Source organism: Mastigoproctus giganteus, chromosome 10 (genome assembly GCF_048544385.1).
Source record: "Mastigoproctus giganteus isolate SK-2022 chromosome 10, ASM4854438v1, whole genome shotgun sequence".
Classification (NCBI taxonomy): domain Eukaryota; kingdom Metazoa; phylum Arthropoda; class Arachnida; order Uropygi; family Thelyphonidae; genus Mastigoproctus; species Mastigoproctus giganteus.
The window spans coordinates 150,444,757-150,472,318 of NC_143584.1; the positions used below are offsets into that span (position 1 = coordinate 150,444,757).

General features: G+C 40.1%; 1 protein-coding gene across 2 annotated transcripts in view; it reads left to right on the forward strand.

Annotated features, from left to right (window-relative positions):
* Positions 1–27,562, forward strand: part of LOC150079373 (26S proteasome non-ATPase regulatory subunit 11-like) — a 187,376-nt gene that overhangs the window by 60,112 nt on the left and 99,702 nt on the right. The gene's annotated exons all lie outside the window — the stretch shown is intronic.

Sequence of the window (27,562 nt, forward strand, 5' to 3'; positions counted from 1 at the left end):
TCCATGCCTGGACACAGTATTCCAATTGTGATCATACAGTTGCCTTATCCAGCAGCGTTAGATCTCCATCTCTACAAGCAAATGTTCAATAAATCATCAATTGGACACCATGGGCCCCTTCTTGCCACCAATTTACACTGTTCAGAGAATTTCAGGTCCAATCATACCATAATTTCCAAATCTCTTTCTTCCTCTGTTGGTTCAACCCTAAGTGTTTAAGTTATTATGGGGTTGCTATTCCCAAAGTGTAAGACCATTCTTTCATTTTGCTGCTTTAAAACAAAATTGCCACTTTTCTAACTATCCCTGAAGTTTATCTAAGTCATCCTGAAGGAACCCCTTGGTGCTGATCGTTAACTACTCTACTGACCTTTTTGTCATTTGCATCATGCCTTGTACCTCTTCATCAGTGTTGTTTAGGAAAATCAAAAACAATAGTGGTCCCAATACTTCTCCTTGGGGGAACCCCACTTCTTACATTAGCTGAATCTGAAGAATAACTATTAATCACAACCCTCTGTTTCCTGCTCTGCAGCCATCCCGTGACCCATCTTAGAATCTTACCCATGATCCCAACATGTTCCAGCTTATACAGTAACCACCTGTGAGGGGCAAAGTCAAATTACTTGCTAAAATTCAAATAAACTATGTCAGAATTGTTCCCTACATCTAGCTAATTAGTAACTGTGCCAGAATAGCTTACCAGGTTGGTTAAGCATGATTTTTCCCTTAACAAAACCATGTTGTATATTTTTCAGAATGCCATTTCTATCTAAATGTCCCTGGATTGCACTCTTCATCATTGCCTCCAAGATTTTTCTATCACTGAAGTAGACTAATTCAGTCAGTTATTACCCACTTCATCTTAGAACTAACTTTATATGTTGATGATACATTGGCACCTTTCCAATCCATGGGAATCTTTTCTGAGTTCAGTGTCACCCCCATAATTAAGGAATTGCTGCACCAAACTTTCATCTGGTGTTATGAAAGTGAGTAGTTTGAATAAATTTAAGGAAGTGTTAGGCAAATCATTAGAATGGATGTTTTTTGAGTGATTCTGTATAAGCTTTCATAATTTGCCACTACTAATGCTGAAACTACTGATGATATAAGACTTACAAAAGCTGAGTATATAAAAAAAAATCACTGGTGAAGATAGCTGAGAAACAGGAAAAGAACTTATATGAATAAGTGAAAAAATAAAAATCAAAGGTTAAATTTGACAAGCCACTTATAAGATCAAAGAAGCAATTCAGCTGAAATTGGGGTTGAATAGAACAATTTTTCAAAGCTCTTTACTGTTGAAATCATATTGGTATCATGGAGGAATAGTGAAGTTAAGTTGAACCGTTGTAATTAAGTGATATAATGATATATGAAAATCATCTGTCCGAAAAGCTGAAGCTGAGAGACTCCAAGTGTGGATGGTGGACATCTAGTTACGCTGATAAAGCAAGTGAGTGCATCCAGAGGTCATTATCAGATTAGGCGCCTCCGTAGCCAGGTGGGAAGGAGCAGCAGTGCGTAGCACATGCTTCTTGATTAGACCGGGGTTCAAACCCGTCACCACCAAATACGGAAGATGTGGAAAGGTCAGGGAATGACCACTGCATATCCCGGAGCAACATGGCCTTAGTTGCTAGTGCTCCTAAAAAACCAAATAACAACATTATCAGATTCAGAAGATTCTTTGCTTGAAGTGTATTAGGCCCTGAGGATATTAATAAAGTGAATGAGGGAGAAATATTCTCACTGGTGAGTGAGACAAGAACCAGAAGGCACAAGTATAGAATCTTAGAGAGTAACAGCATACTAGATCTTATGATATTTACTTTTGAACAGCATGTTGTGAAACATAGGAATAAGTTGTCTGCAAGGGTGGCCAAGGCAGGGAGTTTGGCAAAATTCAAGGAGGCAATTTATAGCACATTTTTAACCATGGGAATAAAATGTTTATTATTATTTTCCACCATAAGGGGGGCTTAGAGTAAACATGTCTGCTGAATTTGTGACGTAAAAGTGAGTTAGAAATCTATTTGCCATTTGTGAATTGAACTCTTTCTTTTTTTTTTTTTTCTTTTTTGAGTAATAATAGTTATGATTTTTGTGAAAACTAATTCAAATCCATATTTTGGCAAATATGAGTCAGAATATTTGTAAAAATTGTAACTTACCATTACAGGTACAAGAGATATTATGTTATGGTTATAAAAGTGAGTATCATTATAGATGCTCATTGAAAGAACAACCTATAAGGGAATGACTAAGCTTAAGAAACAGCAATGGAGATGTGTTATGTGTAGGAAAGAAGAGAAGTAAGATAAAGGTGATGTCTGCAACTCTGAGGATTAGGTGATGTCTCCAACTCTAAGTTAACAAAAGGATTGTAGAATCCTTTTGTTAACTGTGTAGCATTTGAGTCTAATTTACTTTGTTGCATTCTGTCAAAGGAATTTGAGATAAATGAAATTGATTGCATAATATCATCAACTTCTTTCTTTAAATCATCCATTTGATTCTTTATGGATACTTTTTCAATTTAAGTTACAGTACAATAAAGATGTAGTTCATTACTATATACTTCGTAGTAAGAATAAAAATGTGAAGCCTACACTAATTGTAAAATTTGCAAATCATGTAGTTAAGGAAAAATCGATTTGAAAGGCAAAAGAGATCCGACTGACTGCAAATGATGTTTATCAGAATAATAGTTATATTCCTATTTTTTTTATAAATGACCACTTAAAAAAATCACTTTAAGCAGTTGTTTTAGGAAACCAAACAATTCAAAAGGTAGCATACAGTTATAAATATCTATAGTTAACATATGGAAGGATTTATGTAAAGAAGAATGATTCATCAAGAGCTATAAGAATTTTGAGTTCAAAAGATCTGCAGAAAATAAGATGAACCCTTTTATTTTGTATTAATGAAATTTTTTAAATTTGAAGTTAAGTTAAAACTAAGTTATCAGGTATGCTTTTTGAGGAATCACAGTTTTTTATTTCACCTTTACATTTTTTGAATAATCCAAATATTAAAGCTCATAACACTAGTCAACAAAAAATATTTTTTGTCATATGATTGTGGAGGAAATAAACGTGCTAATTCTGAAAATCATCATAGAAAGTCTATCACATCTACATCAAAAGATGTACCAACCTTTAATGTTAAAATAAAGGTATATATACATATAATTCAAGTTTGTAATACAAGTGTAAAAAAATATGTTCTCTATACCTCATTTAACTTTGGAAAAAATATCATTAATCATAGCAAAATAGTTATACGGTAAACCCCCGCTATTCGCGGGGGTTACGTTCCTAAGAAAAGCTGCGAATGCTGAAAACACGAATACTGAGTTATGGCTCCCATAGTAATAAAGGGATTCTGTTTCAAAGTATGAAATATATAAGTAAAACTATATATTTTGACGTTGTAGAGCGAATATCATCTTTTAAGGGCACAAAAGGTGATATAGTTGTACACGTTGGCACTAATAATATTAGGAGTAGGAGACCGGCAGAATTACTTAACAAGTACAGGTCACTGTTGAACAAAAGCCGAGAATTAGGGTTGAATTTGAAAGTGTCTGCAATTCTGCCCAGACACGATAGGAGGGAGTATATGATGAGAGCCTTGTCGATCAATTCGGCCCTGGAAAGATTGTGCAAGGCTGAAGGGGTAGAATTTTTTTCAGCCTGGACTGTACTTGTTAACAGGAGAGATTGCTTCTACAGGGATGGGATACACTTAAATAGAAAGGGTGCAAGAATATTTGCTGATGCTATCGAGGCAGTGTTAGGTGGGTCGGAAACTGCTAGCTTGGAGGGGGATACAAGGACTAATAGATTAACAGTAGCCACTGGCAGAGGTGAAAGAGATTCTTGCACTGCTTCTATTACAATGAGCAGAAGCCTGAAAAACAAGATGCATGGTATTTCAGAGACTGCTGGGAGCCATTGCGGTACAAGTAAACACATGGGTTGTGTTAGGGTAGCTAAGAATAGAAACAGGTGCAGGTATACTTGCGTGTACACCAATGCTAGGAGTTTAGTAAATAAATTTGATGAATTTGAGGTATTGCTCAAAGCATCAAAGGCAGATATTGTTGGGATATCAGAGACGTGGTGTCACACAGATATAAGGGATGCAGAACTGCAATTTGGGGAGTACAACGTCTACAGAAAGGATAGACAGGATAGGAAGGGGGGAGGGGTTATGCTATTAGTTAAGAAACACATAAAAACCAAGGAAGTGAAGCCAGTCGACATCGCTGGACAGTGCAGTGTGGAGTCAGTTTGGTGTGACATAAACATTGGGAGATCAAAATTGAGAGTAGGAGTGTGCTATAGGCCTAATGACTCTGATGAGTATAATAAGGAACTGTACAGGGAAATAGTGGGCCAGTAAATCAGAGTGTCTTATAATGGGAGATTTTAATTTCCCAGATATTGACTGGAATTTGGGGGCTGGTTACTCACACACTAGCAGGACTTTTGTGGATTTATTGGATGATTGTTTTCTACATCAGCATGTTCGGGAGGCAACTAGAGGGAGTAATACTCTTGATTTGATTATCAGCAGTGATTCTTCATGCATTAGGAATCTGCAGATAAATGAACCACTAGGTGGCAGTGATCACAGTGTGCTGAAGTGGGATTTACTCAAAGAGGTAACTACCATTAGGGGTAAAGGGAAGGGTTATTGCTTCCGTAAAGGCGACTACGATGGACTGAGACAGTATTTAAATTCTATACAGTGGGACCAACTGATGATGTTACCAACAGCAAATTCAAAATGGGAAGCATTCAAAGAACTTATCTTGGAAGCTACTAGGCTTTACATACCAACTAAGAAATATTGTTCAAGGTTTAGGCCAAAATGGATGTCAGATGAACTAATGAGGCATATGGCAGAGAAGAAAAATGCATGGGATACATACAAATTAACACATGACATAGAAGCCTATGATAGATACAAGTTGATATGCAACCAAGTTACAAAGGAGGTTAGGCAGACGAAGGCAGATTACGAGAAATCCTTGGCAAGGGATGCAAAGAAAAACAGCAAAGAGTTCTTTACTTATGTAAACTCTAGAAGGAAGGGGATGAATCAGATTGGTCCACTTGATATTGATGGGTCAACTGTTGATGATCCTGCTCAGGTAGCTATCAAACTAAATGAATATTTTGCATCGACATTCACACATGAGGAGTTATTCAGCGAGGGGAATGCCAGAGGTGTATTCAACTCTAGCAGTAAGCTACAGAATCTTGAAATAACTGGGAGTAAAGTAGAGGAGAAACTGTTGAAGATAAACACAAGAAAGGCACCCGGGGTGGATGGGATCTATCCAGTTATATTAAAGGAGGCAGCAAAGGAAGTAAGCAAACCCTTAGCCATAATTATGAGAGCTTCCTTGGACTCAGGGGAGGTACCCATAGACTGGAAATGTGCAAATGTGACCCCAATTCACAAAGGAGGATCAAAGGCTGACACAAGTAATTATAGACCTGTGAGCTTAACTTCTGTTCCAGGAAAATTAATGGAGGCACTGGTTAAAGAAGCACTGCAGGATCATTTAGACAAGACTTCAGTTATAGCTCAGACACAGCATGGTTTTGTTAAGGGGAAGTCTTGCCTGACCAACTTGATTGGATACTATGATGCAGTCACAAAAGAACTGGATGCAGGGAATAACTTTGATATTATATACTTGGATCTTAGAAAGGCTTTTGATACTGTTGCACATGGAAGACTGCTACACAAATTGGAGCAGTGTGACATTGGAGGTAAATTGCTGCTATGGATAAAGGGGTGGTTGAGGGGGAGAAGACTAGAGAGTGGTAATCAATGGACACTGCTCATCGTGGACTGATGTTATTAGTGGAGTCCCTCAGGGCTCAGTGTTGGGTCCATTATTGTTTTCTGTATTTATAAATGATAACGATGATGGTATATCGGGCTTAATGTCCAAGTTTGCAGACGATACAAAGGTTGGCAGGGTTGTCAAGGACACTACTGACACTATGCTGCTGCAACAGGATCTGGAAAGGTTGAGCAGATGGGCTGAGAGGTGGCAAATGAAGTTTAACATTGACAAATGTAAAGTACTAACCATGGGAAACAGCAACCCCAGAGCAACGTATCAACTCTGTGGTACTACACTGACAGTGGTAGAGAATGAAAGGGACCTGGGGGTGGTTGTGCAGGCAGATATGAAGTTCTCTGAGCAGTGCAGACGGGCTGCAAGAGTATCTCATGGAGTATTGTCAATGATATACAGGAATTTTTCCAGCAGGGATAAGGAGGTGATTATTCCATTGTATAAGGCGATGGTCAGGCCACACCTAGAGTACTGTATACAGGTCTGGAGGCCTCATTTCAAGAAGGATGTAGAGCTGCTGGAACGAGTACAGAGAAGGGCAACAAGATTAGTGAATGGAACAAAGGGGTGCTCTTACAAAGAAAGGCTTAAATTTTGCAAGTTACAGTGTCTGGAGACTAGGCACCAGCGAGGTGATCTGATAGAGGTGTATAAAGCCTTGAATGGTTTAAGCATGCTCAATGCTGATGGGATTCTTCCTCTAGCTCAGAAAAATCACCTGAGAGGGCATAAATTCAAATTGAGGAAAGACAGATGTAGGATAGACGTGCGGAAATTTGCCTTTAGCCAGCGGGTGGTTGGTTGGTGGAACAGACTTCCATCCCTTGTGGTGGAGGTTGATAGCCTAAATAAGTTTAAGGCTCAGCTGGTAATTTGAACGAACAGAGGGGTGAAGTGGAAGTGGGTTTTTTTTTTTTTTTTTTTCGGCTGATGCTGCATAAGCTTGCTTTCTTGCATCGAATGCCTCTACTAATGCTAATGCTAATACTAGTCTGAAATTTTGTCTATGTATGTATTACATGTACCTTCATAATATGACTATGTACATAGACAGTACATAGTGAAATGCAAGCATATGACATTGAAATGAAAATAAGAAACAATTTAATATTAAATGTAAAATTTATTAGAAATTTCAAACAAATCTTTCACACCAGCGCCTTTGCTAGCTAAAAAAATTTATCCCGCCAGTGCTATCACCAGTTTCGCTAAAGGAGTTTTGCCTTTTCACAAATGATGAGTGAACGTAACAGAATTTGATTTTGAGTTCGGTCTTCTAGCCACAGATTTAAAGCCTTTTCCATTTTTTCTAATTTAACATCATGAGTTACAGAGCAAATTTTTGAAGCAATTAGCACGTTTTCACGGACACTACAGCGGATTTTTTCTTCCAATTTTTTGATTGATCGTACCGTTGATTCATTGATTTTTATAATGTTTTGCCACTGAGGAGATACTTTCACCGTTAGAAATTGTCTAATAACTCAATTTTATTCGCTAATGTCATCACCTTCTTTGATTTTTTCACATTTCCCTTGTTATTCGTAGCCATATTTTTGTACGGGTTAGAAAGAACTTGTCCACAATAAATTCACTTTCTTCCATTAACACACTCGAAAAAGTCTCTGTTTTACACTGCAATGTGGTAGATTTATCACTTTTGTAAGCATATCAATTTATAAATTGATAAGTTTATTCAATTTATAAGCATATAAATTAAAAGCAAACAACGAAACCTTCCATGACAAGCGCATAACACATACTGAACAAGGATTAGCGAGAAACATCCACGCTCGCGATTTTGTCACCCCTCTCCCCCACCCACTGAGTGCTGTTTTTACCGGGAAAGATAATTTTAGCCATGCCCATGTTTTTTTATGGCGGAAAATGTTCACGGCGCTTTAAAATTCACATTTTTTTTTTAGGTTTCATTTTATTAAATCAGCAACCGCGAATACAGATACCGCAAATAGCGGGGATTTACTGTATTTCAAAGATATATAATCAGCATACCTGTAATTGTCCTTAAAAATGTTTGCTACTAAGGAATTTTCTCTTGTATTCCTGCTTACTCTGCCTCACAAGGAACCCGCAGTAATCTCCCCATCATTACAGGTTCCCAGCGACCTTGGTTCCGCTTTTCCGTTGTGGAAATATCTTGATGAATCTGCTCCCCTTGTTTATCACTCACTTCTCCCAGATTTTCAGGAAAAAATTCAAGATAACCTCCTTTGTAACCAAGTTACAAAGGAGGTTAGGCAGGCGAAGGCAGATTATGAGAGATCCTTGGCAAGGGATGCGAAGAAAAACAGCAAAGAGTTCTTTACTTATGTAAACTCTAGAAGGAAGGGGATGAATCAGATTGGTCCACTTGATATCGATGGGTCAACTGTTGATGACCCTGCTCAGGTAGCTAACAAACTAAATGAATATTTTGCATCGACATTTACACATGAGGAGTTATTCAGCGAGGGGAATGCCAGAAGTGTATTCAACTCTAGCAGTAAGCTAGAGAATCTTGTAATAACTGGGAGTAAGTTGGAGGAGAAATTGTTGAAGATAAACACAAGAAAAGCACCTGGGGTGGATGGGATCTATCCAGTTATATTAAAGGAGGCAGCAAAGGAAGTAAGCAAACCCTTAGCCATAATTATGAGAGCTTCCTTGGACTCAGGGGAGGTACCCGTGGACTGGAGATGTGCAAATGTGACCCCAATTCACAAGGGAGGATCAAAGGCTGACACAAGTAATTATAGACCTGTGAGTTTAATTTCTGTTCCTGGAAAATTAATGGAGGCACTGGTTAAAGAAGCACTGCAGGATCATCTAGACAAGACTTCAGTTATAGCTCGGACACAGCATGGTTTTGTTAAGGGGAAGTCTTGCCTGACCAATTTGATTGGATACTATGATGCAGTCACAAAAGAACTGGATGCAGGGAATAACTTTGATATTATATACTTGGATCTTAGAAAGGCTTTTGATACTGTTGCACATGGAAGACTGCTGCACAAATTGGAGCAGTGTGACATTGGAGGCAAATTGCTGCTATGGATAAAGGGGTGGCTGAGGGGGAGAAGACAGAGAGTGGTAATCAATGGACACTGCTCATCGTGGACTAATGTTATTAGTGGAGTTCCTCAGGGCTCAATGTTGGGTCGATTATTGTTTTCTGTATTTATAAATGATATTGATGATGGTATATCAAGCTTAATGTCCAAGTTTGCAGACAATACAAAGGTTGGCAGGGTTGTCAAGGACACTACTGACACTATGCTGCTGCAACAGGATCTGGAAAGGTTGAGCAGATGGGCTGAGAGGTGGCAAATGAAGTTTAACATTGACAAATGTAAAGTACTAACCATGGGAAACAGCAACCCCAGAGCAACGTATCAACTCTGTGGTACTACACTGACAGTGGTAGAGAATGAAAGGGACCTGGGGGTGGTTGTGCAGGCAGATATGAAGTTCTCTGAGCAGTGCAGATGGGCTGCAAGAGTAGCTCATGGTGTATTGTCAATGATATATAGGAATTTTTCTAGCAGGGATAAGGAGGTGATTATTCCCTTGTATAAGGCAATGGTCAGGCCACACCTAGAGTACTGTATACAGGCCTAGAGGCCTCATTTCAAGAAGGATGTAGAGCTGCTGGAACGAGTACAGAGAAGGGCAACAAGATTAGTGAATGGAACAACGGGGTGCTCTTACGAAGAAAGGCTTAAATTTTGCGAATTACAGTGTCTGGAGACTAGGCACCAGCGAGGTGATCTGATAGAGGTGTACAAAGCCTTGAATGGTTTGAGCATGCTCAATGCTGATGGGATTCTTCCTCTTGCTCAGAATAATCACCTGAGGGGCATAAGTTCAAATTGAGGAAAGACAGATGTAGGTTAGATGTGCGGAAATTTGCCTTTAGCCAGCGGGTGGTTGGTAGGTGGAACAGACTTCCATCCCTTGTCGTGGAAGTTGATAGCCTAAATAAGTTTAAGGCTCAGCTGGACAGGTATTTCGAACGAACATAGGGGTGAAGTGGCAAGTGGTTATTTTTTATTTATTTATTTTACTTTATTTTTTTTTTTTTTGGCTGATGCTGCATAAGCTTGCTTTCTTGCATCAAATGCCTCTACTAATGCTAATGGGAATGGAAAAAATGAATTTTCAACGACATTCAACAGCCCATGTTTTTGTTGTACTCAAGTAAATTAGTCACCAACATTTCATAGTTTTCTTTTCTATTACCCAAAAAAACCTTGCACTACCACCTTAAATGATTGCCAAGCTGCCAATTCAGCCTCCTTTAACTGGGTTTCAAACACATCATCTTTCAGGAGTTTCCTAATTTGCGATCCTACAAATTTCCTTAATTAAGTTTGGTATATGTTAAACTAAAAGAAACTTTCTTTCGGATGAACTGCAAAAATTCAAGTTAGACATCGTTGTGTTATCAGAGACAAAGAAAAAGGGATGTGGAGAGGAAATAATGGGAGAATACTACCATTTTTGGAGTGGAGTTGATAAGAGTGAAAGAGCAAGAGCAGGAGTTTCTTTTGCTGTTAAAAAGAAATTGAGACACAACATCAAAAACTGGCAATTTATTAATGAAAGAATGATCTCATTGGAACTGAAAATATACGGGAGAGAAATATGTATTTTGGGAATATATGCCCCGACTAATGACACCGCTGATACCTTGAAGGATGAATTTTGGGAGGATCTGAGGGAACTAATAGAAAAAATTTCTAAGAACAGAGATATTTCTAATGGGAGATTTCAATGCAGGAGTAGGAACTGAACAAAGTAGCAAGTTATTGGAAGATTTGGAGAGAAAGAGAGGAATGACAACGGAGATAGACTATGCAATCTTTGTGAACAGTTCGACTTGAGAATAAACAACACATTTTTCCAACACAAGGATATCCATAAATATACTTGGTCACAGGAGACAAGACAAATTGGGCCGACCGGGCTAACCGAGTGGGTAAAGTACCTGCCCGGCAACCCAAATGTCGCGGGTTCGATTCCCGCCTCGGGCTTGGATCAAAGTACTGCAAAAACCTTGGGAGGTGCAATATGGCCACAGAAGCCGATGTGCCAATAACTACCAAATCAAAAAAAAAAAAAAACAAGACAAATTAGATCAGTTATAGATTACATTATTTCAAAACATTCAGGGACATATGTATTGAAAGATGTCAGAGTTTATAGAGGAGCTGAATGTGGATCTGACCATTTTCTTGTTAAAACAACACTGAGGTAGAACTGGATTAAGAAAATATGTGTGGACAACCAACAATGCAGGGAAGGAGAAATGCTACAAATGGATCAATTTAACATTGACCTACTCCAGGATGGCAGCATTAGAAACAACTTCACCCAAAGACTGGACACTGCAATTAACATAGAGATAAAAGGTAATACTGAAGAAATCTACGAATATTTAAAAAATACTGTTAAAAAAAATAGCTCATGAAATCCTAGGCAAAAAGAAGAGCCAAGGACCAAAAAAGACCTGGATTACAGAGAAAGTAAGAGCTGCTGTAGAGGAAAAGAAACTTGCATATCAGAAATGGCTGGGTGATAGGAATGATGCATATAGGAACATTTATGTTGAAAAAAAGAAAATAGCCAATCGATTGGTAGTAGAAGCGAAAAATGAAGAATGGGAAAGGAAATGCGCAACTATTAATAGCAAATTGGGCTTCAAGCAATCAGTGGAATCGTGGAAGGTCCTTAAAGACCTGAGAAAACAGAATAAACACAATGCTGGTTTGCAATTAATACCTTTGAAAGACTGGACGGAGTACTATGAAGGACTTTTAAAAAAAGACCGGGAAAAGTTCAAGACGATGGAGGATTTTGGTGTAGAAGACTCGGGCTTAAAAGTTTCTGTTAGGGAAGTGGAACTCCTGCTAAAGGAAGGAAGGAATGGCAAATCACCTGGACCTGGAGGAGTTTACATGGAACTTCTGAAATATGGAGGAAGAGGAGTGGCTGTTCTGATACAAAAACTGTTAAATAGTATACTGAGAGGAGAAGAAATACCAAAAGAAATGATAACAGGATATATTACATCAATTCATAAGAAGGGCGATCGGAAAAGCTGTTCAAATTACAGAGGAATATGCGTCCTGAACCCGCTGTTAAAGATCCTTGGAAAATGGATCAGGAACCATTTAGAAGCCCGAATCGAGGTATCAGAAGAACAAAGTGGTTTTTCAGCTTTGAGGTCATGTATAGATCATATCTCAACAGTACAACAGATCCTTGAAAAATGCCAATCAAAAGGAAAAAAAATCTTTATGATTTTCATTGACCTCGAAAAGGCATACGACAGTGTTCCAAGAAAACTCTTATGGGAAGCATTGAAAAAGGCAAATATTGATGGACAACTGATTAACATTATTAAGGCAATTTACAGGAATAATAGATGCAGAATTAAAGTGGGATCAGCTTTGTCACCTGAATTCCACACTTCAAAAGGCTTATTACAAGGTTGTTGCATGTCACCAACACTTTTCAAAATTTATATCGACATCTGCCTAAGATCCTGGTCAAAAAAATGTAATAAAATGGGATTGCCAATTAATAACAACACCTATATTCACAATTTACTTTTTGCAGATGATCAGGTGGTGATAGCACAAGACTTAGAAGATGCAACGTATGCATGTCGTCAATTGTTTGAGGAATATAAACAATGGGGTCTAAAAATCAATTTTAGCAAGACTGAAATGTTGTCTTCAGGACCAGGACACGTTCTAAATATTGCAGGTTTTAAAATCAAACAAGTCGATAAATTCAAATATTTAGGAGCAATCTTACAAAGTGATGGATCATCCCAAGCAGAGATCAATATGAGAATTACAGACTGCAGAAAGGCTATCGGCATGTTAAACTCTGTTCTGTGGAGCAAAAATATCCTAAATAAAACAAAGAAACTTATATTTCAAACGATTGTACAAAGTCTTCTATTGTATGGAGCGGAAACCTGGACATTGAATAGGCGAGTGGAAAACAAATTGCTCTCCACAGAAATGGATTTTTGGAGACGCTCAGCAGGAACTTCTAGAAGAGACAAAAAACGGAATGAAGACGTAAGGGGAAAAATGGAAGTGAAAAAAACTATTATTGACACCATCAAAGAAAAGCGTCTAACATGGTATGGACATGTAAAACGGATGCAAGAAAACAGATATCCGAAGGCTATCCTGGAATGGATACCTCCTGGAAGAAGGAGAAGAGGAAGACCTAGGAGGACATGGATGGATGGAGTACGGGAGTGCATGACAGCCCGAGGCTTAACCGACCAAGACACCTTGAACTGCACTTTATGGCGGGAAAAAATTCCTAACAAGAAATAACTTGTAGACTGAGGAAACCCATTGTAAATGGAAACACTCCTCTTGAAGAAGATATGTTAAATAGGAAACACTTCTCAAGTATGCAAATCCATTACCTTCTTTATCTAGTCCATTCATGAAATATTTCATCAATCCAAGTTTGATGTTCTTCTGCTACACGACTGTCCCACAAAAACAACAATATTTTGTGAACTCCCCCTGCAAACCAATAACCTTAAGGTCACTGCATGCATGCATTCCAACCATAATCCTGATATTTTATAGCACGTAGAACCTTAGACATGTTTTCATGACTTTCTCTAAGTCCAACTGAATGAAACACAGGAACTGATGGAAATTTGTTGCCATTGTGAAGCAAAACTGCTTTTAAACTTAATTTTGAGGCATCTATGAATAAATGTCATTCATCTGACTTATGCACAACACCTAGTTCTTTCAGAAGTCCAATAATGTCTTTGCAAAAACGCAAACTGTCCTCTGTAGCAAAATATTTCGAAAACTTTTCCTATCACAAGGGTTGCAGGCCGCACCTTCCTACTTTCGAGAAGATGTTTATAAACATAAACAGCCCCTTGAGGATAGCTTTATAACCCTGAGAACATGTCACAATCAGTTAATACTTGGAAAACCTTGGTACAGCATACAAAAATGCTAAGTGTGCTCTCTTCAAATTGCAATGTAAATTGTTTGCATCGAAATTTGAACCTAAGAACCATAGGTAGAAGTCTGATTATGTTTATCACAAGAAAACCGAGTCCAGAATCGATTGCTAAAATTAAGAGAATTAGCTTATATCTGTTAAAATAAATCATTATATGGTACATTACTGGCTAGATTATGCTAAATTGTCATATTTTGGTAAAACGTAACTCCTATATTTAATAACTGTGATGTGGTGTAAAACTATCATGGTGATTTTCGAAATCTACGCATAAAAATTGGTTAAAAACAGCATTTAAGTTCTTGGAGGTAAAAATCATGTTGGCTAATGTAATTAATAAAAATCAGTTCTTTCTGTTAACTGTAACTATCAGGTTATTACAAAAAACATTGGTTTAATTTTTTGCATTATATAAATACAATGAGAGAATATATTTCATTTATAGTGTTAACTGAGGTTAACATAAAAAATGATAATTTCTCATTATGACATACACTGTGCTGCCACTTTATTAGGTACACCTACCTAGTAGCATGTTGAGGCTCCTTTAGCCTTCAAGATGTTGAAAACGTTGTGCAGGAATGGAGTACCATGCGACGTGAGCGTATCACACAGTTCCTTGAGATTTTAAAGAGGTGTAGGCCTGCAGCGAATAGCCCTTTCCAGCTCATCCCAAAGATGTTTAATAGAATTGAGATCCGAAGGACTGAGCAGGCCACTGCAGCAAAGAAAAGTCATTATGTTCCTGGAATCATTGCATAGTGATTTGGGCTTTGTGCACTGGCGCATTATCCTGCTGGAAGTAACCGTCTAACTGAGGATAAACTGTCAACATGAATGGATATACTTGGTCAGCAACGATGCTTAGGTACGATGTGGCATTTAGACGTGAATCTATGGGTATCAATGGACCCAATGTATGCCAAGAAAACATTCTCCACACCATAACACTACACCTTGCACAGTAGTCGTCAGACATGATGGGTCCATGGATTCATGTTGTTTTCGCCAAATTCTGAGCCTTCCATCAACATGGTGCACCAGGAACTTTGACTCGTCAGACCAAGCAACTGTTTTCCAATCCTAGATAATCTAGTACTGGTGTTGCTGTGCCCGCAGGAGGCATGCTCTCTTGTTCTTCATTGGTAACAAAGGTGCACGATGTGGACATCGGCTGTTGTAGCCCATTCACAACAAAGTGCGACTAGTGGTCCGTTGTGATATTTTGTTCTGCGCACCGAGGTTGGTGCGCAGAACAAAATATCACAATGTGTATTCTGATGTGATGTGTGACATTGTGGCTTGTCTGTTTGCTTGCACAATACTAGCCATCCTCCACTGACCTCATCAACAAGCGGTTTCCTTCCACTGGAGCCATTGAGAGGATGTTTTCTGTTCGTTGCACCATTGTCGATACACTCTTGAAACTGGTGTGTGAAAAGTTCAGGAGAACTGCCGTTTCAGAGATGCTTTGTCCAGCACGTCTTGCACCTACTACCATGCCACATTCGAAGTCTGTTAGATCACTCCTTTTCCCCGTTTTTGCTATGGTTTGTATGCTTAACTGATACTAGAAAGGTTGTTCTGCTGCATTTATATCCACAACTGAGGTCATATGACTTGCAACGTTGTGTGACAAACCATTTGTGCACAGCAGGGGTGTACCTAATAAAGTGGCAGCACAGTGTATATGTCAACAAATCGTATAAGTTGAGAGAGTCTAGAAGTGGAGGAATTATAATTTATTATAGAACATGCTTTAAGACGGTACAAGTATATTGCTTAACTCATTCTTGTGAAAACTGTTATTTGAAATTATTAGATTTTAATAAAACATTCATGATTTGTGGTTTCTATAGAATCTGCAAAGGACTATTCACTGCAGGCCTACAGGTTCTATAGACCACCATTAGAATCTGTAAACAATTTCCTAATAGAATTGCATTATAGCCTCAGTTGCTGATGCGCCAATAAACTCCAAACTCCTAATAGAATTGGAAAACACAATTTTGCCATGGGATGACATAGTCTTATAAGACTATACTTGTAGGAGATTTTAATATTAATATACAGTAGGCACCCACGGGGACTAGTAGATGCCGGATAACTGTAGTTTCTGGTTGCTTGAGAGTTAGTATTAAAAAAAATACTTGACTATTATACTAAGCCCAATACTTAGAAAATTAAGACAAACAAAAAGACAAATTTTACTAAAGAAACTGAGTTTTATTATAGAAACCGCTTTTTGAATACAGTAACTTACAAAAAACACAATGAAAACTGTTGCAGCAGGTAGAGTTTACTGGGTAGGCATTGAATGAAGATAGTCAGGATCTGCTGATGTAGCTGGGACAGGATCAGGAGGGTCTGTAGGTGGTTTTGGATCTGCATCAGTAGATGATGTTGTGCTATCAAACTTGCTTTCAGTATTCTTCAAAAATGAACGAATATCACCTTGCTTTGAGGTCGTACGTCTCTCAGACAAAATCAAGTTATGCATGATGTGGAGCTGCATAAGATGCTGAGAAGTGAAGAAGGGTTGCTGTTCTGCAAAAGCTATTAAAGTTTAAATGCTGCAGTAGCTCTCTGCCATTATACTTTTCCCACCTGACACACATCGTCATTGCTTTCTTCCTCCTCTGCAACTTTTATTGCTTTCTTCTGAAAATCCAGAATTGTCCCGTCAAAATTAGTCATTTTCTGCATGAAGTCGCGTCTGTAAAACATTTTTATGTTTTGCATCAGCCCCTGATCCATTGGTTGGATCAGACTTGTGACGTTAGCTGGAAGATAACACACGAAAATATTGCCATTAACTAGCTCTTCAGCAGGAGGATGTGTGCAACAGTTATCCAAGAGCAACAAAACTTTACTATTCTCTGGTAATCCTCTTTTGTAAATTTTCTTTAACACTAGGGACAAACGAATAATGAAACCACTTGGTAAAGATTCCTGCATCCATCCAACTGTTACTCTGTGCATGATAATGTACGGGAAGGTTACTTATGCCTTTAAAGCACCTTGGTTTAGCAAATTTGCTGACCACACAGCTTTACCTTATGATTTCCTGATGCATTTGTACAAACAAGCACAGTTACACCCTCTTTATTTTGCTTAAACCCATGAGCTACCTTCTCATTACCACCAGACAAAGTAGAATTAGGCAAACACTTCCACATTAGGCCTGTCTCATCTGTATTATAAATCTGTTCTGGGGTCAAGTCATTTTTTTCCACTATTTCACTAAACACCTCATGAAATGAAGCTGAAAATCAGCCGATTTCTGCTCCCCTGACAAATCCAGCTTACGGATGCCATGACGAACCTTGAATCGAGTAAGCCAGCCACTTGAAAATGAACACTTACCTTCAATTTTCATTTTATCATGAAATTCTTTCGCTTTTTCTTGCAACATGGGTCCAGAAATGCAACAACCCTCAGATCTTTTCAGCGAAAACCACTCATACAGGGCCTGGTCAAGCACTTCCATTCTCGGTGTATGAAGGTATGATGCTTCTCTACACTCTTGTCACTCTCTGACTTGGCATAAAACTCCTTTATTTTCTGAGACTGAGCCTTAATGTCATAGATCGTTGACGAGCCAACATTAAATTCTTCCCTGAGCACTGCACGACTTTCACCTTTCTCAAGCCTCTTGCATATTTACATCTTCTGCTTGAGGGTAAGCACTACACGTTTACACTTACTTGCTACCTGTTTTGGCCCCCTCAACATGGGCACCTGTACGTGATGAGGGGACCTCCCAGTGACGCTGCTGGACTTCCAGACTAGCATCACTGGGATCTAACGCCCATACCTTGGTTCCAGGGTTACATCATTGGAATCCGGCGTGTGCAGCCATGTGCTGCGACCAGTGGATTTCGGAAAGGGGGGGGATCCTGGTGGTTGAGGGGCCCAGCCTTAATACACCACTTTGGCCCCTGCTTCGACAAGACGGGAGGTCCTGGACCAGCCCGACTGGGATCAATCGGCGGGTGGTTTTATACTGCTAGGGTCAACTGCATTCCAATAAGTCTCCCTCCCTTTTGTCCTGGGACGGGATAAAGACTTATTGGTAACGTGGGTATGGTGTTCTAAGCGAACTCGGTGTCCCATTCGTGTACACAGTACCTGCTAGTTCACGAGTCGGCGTCCCCTCGTTGGGCTCCGTGGTGGGTGAGGTACTTAGGCATCAGACACTTTTTCTTTACTCTTATGAGTAATTTAAATTCTATTTCTCCTGGGGGCCCCAACAAGGCCCCTACCTAATCTTGACGAAACCACAGAAAACACCTGTGCAAAAAGAGGCAGAACTGAGGATACACCACCATCTGTGACACAGCTTTTCCTCATTCTCCATTCCACCGGAGAGCAGTCACTCGGGAAAATGTCACCCTTTTTCATCCAGAAAGGATTAGAAGGGTTGACAGGATCTCCAAAATCTGTCAAAAGGCTATGTTCTGGAGACACTTAGTTGAGGCTGCAAGCCAAAAACATGCACAGCAACTACGGAAAGCCACATCATTAGGGGGATTACCCATCATCGTTACTCCCTATAAAACCTTGAATTTTTCGCGCAGTGTCATATCAGAGTGGGATCTTCATGTTTCTGAAGAAGAGATCTGCTCTGAACTTGAAGACCAAGGAGTGACGGCTGTGAAAAGAATATCGTTGCGGAAGGATGGGAATCTCGTACCTACCCGAGTTCTCATCGTAATGTTCAACACCCCACGGCCTCCAAATTCCATAAAAGCAGGCTATTTAAACTGCCCAGTGAGGATTTATATCCCGAACCCACTGAGGTGTTTTAAATGCCAAAAGTATGGCCACTCTCAAACAGCTTGTCGTGGCAACCCTGCCTGTGCTCGCTGTGGTGCTAAAGACCACGAGAGCAAGGAATGTTTAGCTTCTAAGCCAAGTTGTATTAACTGCCAAGGAGAACACCCTGCATACTCTCAAGCATGCCAGCGGTGGAAAGAGGAGAAGGAAATTCAGAAACTAAAAACAGAGCTAAACATCTCCTATCAGGAGGCCAGAAGACACATCCAACCTATAAATAGCGCCAAGCCCTCATACGCCCAGAAAGCTTCTGGTAAAAGTACCATTGGTACTCAGACTGATATGAGTATTCCACCAAGGGAGTCATTTACTCCCATTGCGCGCTATTTATTAAGTTCCCAAAAGCCCACCCAAAAATCACAGTCAGCCGCCACTGCTATATCCGTACCTCCTAGTGCTCCACCACTTCCAAAACCAAGTACTAAAGAAACTCGGAAGAAAGGGGAACAGGCATCTACAATCCAAGAGACAGTGGATGTCGAAGATAAGGAGGTACAGGACGAGTCTGTCCTGGAACTCTTTGCGAAAGAAGAAGAAGAAATGGACACAGGCCAACGTCCAGTCTTTCCAAAGAGAGATAAACCCAGGACTGAGAAAATGAAGCCCTCAGCCCTTCAGAAGCCACCAGACGGACCCAGTAAATCAAAATAATGGGTACATTTAAATTTCTCCAATGGAATTGCCGTGGATTTTGCAGAAATAGAGATGACATCAAGGTTCTCCTGAGTAAGCATAAACCAACTTGCTTTTGCTTACAGGAGACGTACTTAAAGGCAAATGAAGACCCTTACTTAGTAACTGCTCAGTTATTCGTAGAGACAGAGCTGGGGATGGACCTGCCCACGGAGGAGTCTCTATCCTTGTGGGTAACCACAACCCCTTTCAAGCTGTGCTTCTTACTACTAATCTAGAGGCTGTAGCAGTTCATCTTACAGTAGGGTTCCTTTTAACGGTTTGCTCCATTTATTTGCCACCTGGGGACGACACCACCCAGGCAGACCTTGATGATCTCATTAAGCAGCTGCCACCCCCCTTTCCTATTATTAGGGGATTTCAATGGGCATAATCCGCTGTGGGCTAGTTCTGACATCAACAGAAGAGGTCGGATTATGATCTGGCCCTTCTAAATGTGGGATCTAACACCTTTTTTCACACGGCTACCCGTACATTTACTGCCATTGATCTTTCCATCTGCTCCCCTTCCCTCCTGCCTCTGAGTACATGGGAGATTGAAGAAAACCTTTACGGTAGTGATCACTTCCCCGTGTTATCCACCATTTCAAATGGGAGACAATGTCATCAGTCGAGGATACCACGTTGGAAGGTCAATCATGCCTACTGGAATGCCTTTCGTCATCTGGCAACATTTAATACCACTATAGTTGGCCAGGAGCCAATTAATGAGGCAGTAAAATACATCACAGTAAGTATAGTCCAGGCAGCAGCAGTTGCAATTTCAAGGACATCGTCCGGCTTTCCACGTTTTCCAAAACCATGGTGGAATGGAGAATGCACAGCAGCTAAGAAGGCTCAAAACAAAGCATGGGGAATATTTTGTTGTTACCCCACCACAGATAATTTAATAGCCTTCAAATGTGCACGTGCCAAAGCACGGTACATTAGACGTCAGAGCCAAAAGGAATCTTGGATCAAATTTTCATCTTCCCTTACACGGGCCGCCAATCCCAAAGCCATCTGGGACAAAGTTCGGAAAATGAAGGGCAAATACAACTTGCACCCTTCATCGATCCTGGAACATAATGGATGTACAATTGCAGATCTAACCGCAATTGCAAATACTCTCAGGGAGACATTTGCTAAAGTATCTTCAGAAACATCGTACCCCCCAAAGTTCCTCGCGATCAAACAAAAGTTAGAAAAACATCACCTGAAGCTGTCCTCTAACAATCGCGAGGAATACAATCAGCCCTTTACACAGTGGGAGCTGAAAACAGCACTCTCACTATCCAAGGCGAGTGCTGTTGGGCCAGACGACATCCATTATGAGATGATTAAACACCTTTCATCGGAATCCATGGATCGCTTGCTCTGTCTCTATAATAGAATCTGTATTGAAGAGACATTTCCGGACTCATGGCATATGGCAACCGTCCTTCCCTTTCCGAAACCAGGAAAGGATTCAAAAATACCAAAAAATTACCGCCCTATCGCTCTGATGAGCTGCTTTTGCAAGATCCTGGAAAGAATGGTCAATGCTCATCTTTTGTGGTATTTAGAAGCTAACGACCTCCTTTCCAGGATACAGTGTGGCTTCCGAAAGAACAGGTCAACACTTGACCATTTAATCCGCTTGGAAACATCTATACGTGATGCTTTCCTAAAACGTGAGCACCAGGTGTCAGTTTTCTTTGATATGGAAAAAGCGTACGACATGGCTTGGAGATATGGAATTTTAAAAGACATAATTTTGGTCTTAGAGGACACATTGCCCTCTTTATCAAAAACTTCCTTACAGACCGGTCTTTCCAAGTTTGTGTAGGATCCACCCTCTCCCGGCCATTCTGCCAAGAAGAGGGAGTTCCACAAGGATCAGTTTTAAGCATTACGCTTTTTGCAATCAAAGTTAACTCTATAACTGAACAACTTCCTCCAACCGTAAACAGTGCCCTCTTTGTAGATGACTTTAGCATCTTTTTGCAGTCATGCAATATGAGGGTCATTGAAAGACAATTGCAGCATGCCATAGACCACATCAACTCTTGAGCAGTGACTAATGGTTTTAGGTTCTCGCCACAGAAGACTGTCTGCATACACTTTTGTCGCTAACGGAATCTTCACCCTGAACCAGAACTTAAGCTCGGACAAGACATCATTCCAGTAGCACCCGAGACAAAATTCTTGGGGCTCATTTTCGACAAGAAGTTGACATTTTTACCTTATATTCGTCAACTGCGGACAAAGTGCACAAGAGGGTTGAATCTCCTACGCTCTATCTCTTCCAATAAATGGGGAGCAGACCGCTCCACTTTGCTCAGCCTCTATTGTGCACTTGTCCGATCTAAACTAGACTATGGGTCCCAAGTGTACGCATCGGCTAGAAACAGCGTACTTAGATGGCTGGACCCAGTTCACCACCAAGCCATTCGTATTGCTACTGGAGCATTTAGAACATCCCCTGTCCAGAGTTTATATGTTGAAGCAACTGAACCAACACTGTCATTTCAACGAAAGCAATTGTCTTTAAAATATACTTTTAAATTAAAATCCCTGCCAGACAACCCTACGTGGACTTCTGTCTTCAAGCCACGATGGGTAAACCTATATAACACTCTTCAGACTGGCAATTGGCCTTTTGGTATCCGTGTCCAAGAGCTGCTCAGAGAGCTTGACATCATGGTAGACAATGTTGTCCAGTCACCAAGGCAACCACTTGCACCCTGGCATGCTCGCTTACCATCCTGCGACTTCTCCCTTAAAAATTGGGGTAAGTCCATTACTCCATCTTCTGTCTACCACCAACTCTATGCTGCCCACCAGGCCGAATATTCCGACTTCTTGCCTGTCTTCACTGATGGCTCAATGTCGGAGTTGTCTGTTGGATCTGCTGCTATCTTTCCAGATCGTTCTATATCTGGAAAGATTCCCCAAGAATGCAGCATATATACAGCTGAGTTGTATGCTATAGTGTTAGCCTTGGACCACATTAAAACCCATAGGTATCAAAAGTGTATGGTGTACACTGACTCTCTAAGTACACTGCAGGCTTTATCGGGTATGAGGTATAATCCTCATCCTTTTGTGACCCGGATTCAGCAGACGCTATACTCTCTGTCTGGTTCTTTCGACATTCGTTTCTGCTGGATTCCAAGCCACATTGGGATAGTGGGAAATGAACTGGCAGATGCTGCGGCCAGGTCTCCAGAACCCCACAACACTTATTGCCTGTTAGTCCCATATACAGACTACATGCAGTTAATACACGATAAATTACTGTCCCAATGGCAACAATCGTGGCATGAGCAAGTCACAAATAAGCTATCAGATAAAGCCTGTAATCCGACATTGGCAGTCTAGTCTGCGCAGGAATCATAGAGAGGAAGTTGTTTTAGCTCGCCTCCGCATAGGACACAGTCATCTTACACATGCTTTTCTGCTGAGGGCAGATGACTGTCCTATGTGTGACAAAATTTTAACTCGGTTAAAATGTATACGCCACATTTTAACCGAGTGTCCACATTTTAGACACGAACGTGATTTTTATTTTACCGCTTTTAGTCATCTGGCTGAGCCTTATACACTCAGTCAGATTTTATCCGACAATGACAATGTGTCTGCTGTTTTTAGCTTTTTAAAATCAGTAAACCTTTTTACTCGTATTTAAAATTGAATTGGCATTCCTTTATTCATATATTTTGTACTTTTATACCTTTTACATCTTGACATGGTGGCCTTAATTACTTAGGTCACTGAATGTTTTAACTTTTTACGTATGACCTGTATTTGGCGCATTATAGCCTCAGTTGCTGATGCGCCAATAAAATCAAATCAAATCAAAATCTGTTTCGGCATACTAGGGGTTGAAAGAGAACACAGAATTTGAATAACAATAAATCAACCGGTATATTTACAGTGAATTGTCGGGAGTGAGAGACAAACATGTGATGAGGGATGTGCATGCGCGTACTCAAAGCGCAAAGTGGCATGCCAAGTTTGAATCATTTTATCTAGAAATTAATATGTATCATTTTAATTTTTCAACTACCTACTATTTCCAAGATTTTTTGCCGGTTGCTTGAATTCCAGTTAACGGAGATTCTACTGTACTTATGCATCATATAATGTGATACTTTAATACTCTACTATTTTAAACAATTATGGGTTTGAACACACTTTTTTGGAATTACTAGGCAGCAAAATATAGAGGGTGACAGAACTGTAAGTTCTTGTTTAGATAATTTTTTAACTAATATGAAGTTGAAGTATACTAATTTTATTTATATAATATCGGTGTAAATACACCATTGTTAACCCATAAATTTGAACTACATGTGTAGTGTAAGGAACCCATAAGGAATTATGCCTTGTGCATTTCGTTTTCTAATACATTATTAACAACATCCTTTGGCATCTCTCATGTTGTGGAAATAACTTCGCAACTGTGATGGCATGTTGCATTACCAGGGTACCTGCCCGCCCACTGATGATGAAGCCCACTAGCTTCGAAACAATCATCTGGGTGGTGGTATCCTTTGAAAATAAATAACAGTAGTCTTCTCAACTAGAGAAGCGTTATTTATTTGAAGTAGTGCAATACCAGCTATCTCGTTGTGAAGGCACCCACAATATGAGATACAATTAAAACGATGCCTTTTACACTACATATGCAGTTCAAATTTATGGGTTAACTATGGTGTATTTACACCAATATTATATAGTTATGGAGGTATAACCTCCATGCACAAGTACATGGTGGGTGACCACCCAGGTGTGAACCAACGTAAGCAGGGGTCGAGGTGTGGCGCCCACACCACATGGAGGAACGCCGACCCTCTATGTTACCAGGCAGTACTAGGTGGTAGATGACTCTCATCAATCGGTGAAATACCACCACCACTTTGCTTATTGGAGGCTTGAAGTGGTGGAACCCATTTTAGTCTCTAGAGCTAAGTTCCGGTCAACCCTTCCCTATCTCTTCCATCATGCAGTATGATTGATGACTTTTGAGGTTATGATGAATGTCGTGGCAAGATCCAATATTCCTTACATTTTGAGGGTACAGCTCTAAAACGGTGTTCGCAGGCCGGCCGCTAGTTAGTACACCGGACCGAACCTATTGGTAACTCTCTAGGAGGCTTCCGGATCAGCTAGTGTATAATCTTGCTACCTCTACCCTGCCAGATAGTGACTGGAGAGAGTCCGAGTAGTGTGTATGCAGGGAGCATTGTCGAGGCCACATTATGTCAAGGATCTGGGTATATTCTTACCACATGTACGCCATATCCAAAAATTTCATTACTTCATACAGTATGTCCTACCCACTTTTTCTTACTATTGAATACACCATGAATTGTCAAACTAATAGAGCAAGTTTATCTGCGAAAAGATCTAAACCTCCCAAGGACTTCCTAATTCATTTCACAAATATATGTGTCTCAATTCTGATCTCAACGATGTCCATTTCCACTTGCAGTCTGCCAAACCCCATGTACTTTTTCTGACAGAATCTCAGTTATCGGTTGATTCATCTACTGCTCATCTCAGATGCCCAAATTATTCGCTGAAATTATTCGCTGTATGATTCCTTTCACCTCAAAGGTGGTACTTGTGCATATGTCCGTTCCGATATTCCCTGTCAGAGACTTGGCAATTTGGAATCTCCTCTCTTTGATCTTCTCTGGCTTAAAATCTCTCTACCTCATTGTGTCAAATTCATCTGTTGTCTCTACCGTTCTCCCAACTCCACTAATCACTTGGAGCTCCTTGACTTCCTCTCTTTTCAACTTGACTTTCTCCAATCCAACTTTCCTAACAGTGAGGTAATTTTCCTTGGTGATTTTAACGTTCACAACTCCAGCTGGCTTCCGTTTTCTAGTCACACTATCTCATGGCTATTCCCAACCTCGTGTTGTTTGGCATTACAAGAATGCAAAATGGGATGACCTGCGAGACTTCTTTTCTTCTTTTCCTTGGTCGGATTACTGTTTCAAAACTTCTGATGTCAATGTTTGCTCAGATCGTGTCAGCGAAATTATTCTTGCAGGAATGGAATCCTTTATCCCACACTCCACTTTAAAATCTCGTCCCTTATCTAAACCTTGGTTTTCCAATAAATGTGCTAAGGCTGTCCAAGAGAAGAATGTTGCATATCGTAATTGGCTTGTTTCTAATTCTTCAGTTTCATTTTCTGCCTACACCAAAGCGTGCAACAATTGAAAAGCAGTTATTAATCAGTCCAAACTAGAATTTGAACAGGCTAAGAGTAGAAAACTTGCTTCTTGCCCTAATGGTAGCCGAGCATTCTGGTCTCTTGCCAAAGCTATTGGCCGCATCTTTTGCCCATCTCTGCTCCCACCTCTGTCCAAACCAGATGGTTCTGTTGTCACTTCAGCCAAGGATAAAGCTGACCTGCTAGCATCCCATTTTTCTTCCAGCTCATGTATTAATGATATTCGAAAAACACCTCCCACCATTCCCAACCTGCTCCATTCAATGCCTCCTGTGGTCTTCTGTCAAAAGGATATCAGAAGGATTTTGATGAATCTTGATGCTAAGAAAGCTCCAGGTCCTGATGGTATTTCTCCACTTGTTCTCAAAACCTGTGCTCCTGAACTTACTCCTATTCTTTGCCGCCTTTTTTTACTTTCTTATTCCAAAGGTGTTTTTCCTTCTGCTTGGAAATTTGCTCATATCCAGCCAGTTCCTAAAAAGGGTGACAAATCCCTCCCATCCAATTATCGTCCCATTGCAATTACTTCTACTCTTTCTAAAGTAATGGAGAAATCAATTAACCGCCAACTCTTAAACTACCTAGAAACCTTCGGTCTGATCAACGATCGCCAGTATGGATTCTGTCAGTGTCGATCCACAGGTGATATTCTGGCTTAAGTTACCCATTTATGGACTAATTCAATGGAAAGGTTCGGTGAAACACAAGTAGTTGCTCTTGACATCTCAAAGGCTTTTGATCGTGTTTGGCATATAGGTCTTCTAAACAAGCTTCCATCTTATGGTTTGCCAACTATTTTTAGTAATTGGTTATCCAGTTTTCTCTCTGATCGCTCACTGAGGGTGATGGTAGATGGCTCTCTGTCTTCTAACTTCTCCACTAATGCCGGTGTCCCCCAAGGTTCAGTTCTTTCCCCCACTCTTTTCCTCTTGTATATCAATGACCTTCTTCCATTGACTGGAAATCCTATCCATAGTTTTACAGATGATAGCACATTGCATTCAACTTTCCATTTTGAGAAACCTTGTCCTGCTCAATCAGCTTCAACTTCTCGAAAATCTGCTACCAATTCCTTAAATGCCGATCTTCAGGTAATTCTCCAGTGGGGCAAAGACAACTTAGTTGATTTCAATCCTTCTATAACTCAGTCTTGTCTTATATCTCGCAAAAAGAATTCTTCTGTTCCTATGCTTATCTTTAGTGACACTCCGATTTCTAGGCAAAATGATATATCTCTTTTGGGGATTACCCTGACTTCTAATCTCTCTTGGCACAAGCACACTACAAATATTGCTTCCTCTGCATCTAAAAAACTTGGTTTTCTCTTTCGCTCTCGGCGTTACTTTTCTTCCAAACAGCTGCTCACTCTGTATAAATCGCAAATCCGCCCTGCCATGGAATATTATTCCCACATCTGGGGTGGTGCCCCCAAAACCTCTCTCAGGCTTCTTGATTCCATTCAGATGAGGGCAGTTAGGTTAATTAATAATTCTTCTCTAACAGAGTCTCTCCACTCGCTTTCTCATAGACATACTGTTTCTGCTGCATGCCTCTTCTACAGATTCTTCCATGGGCACTGTTCTTCTGAATTGGCTTCTATAATTCCCGCTCTCTCTTTCAAAACAGTCCGAACACGTGCCGCCACCAGCCAACATCCATTTACTGTCCAACTTCAAACCCACAGAACCAACTTTTCATCTTCCTCATTTATTCATTCAACTGCCGTTTTCTGTAACAACCTTCCTTCATATGTATTTCCTGAAAATTACAGTCTACAGAAGTTCAAGTCCAATGTCAACAAATATCTTCTTTCGTCTTCTCAACCTCCAACCCAAGCACGATACTAAGTACTATAGGTTCTAATAGCTCTTGTTTGGGGTTCACATAAAAAAAAAAAAAAA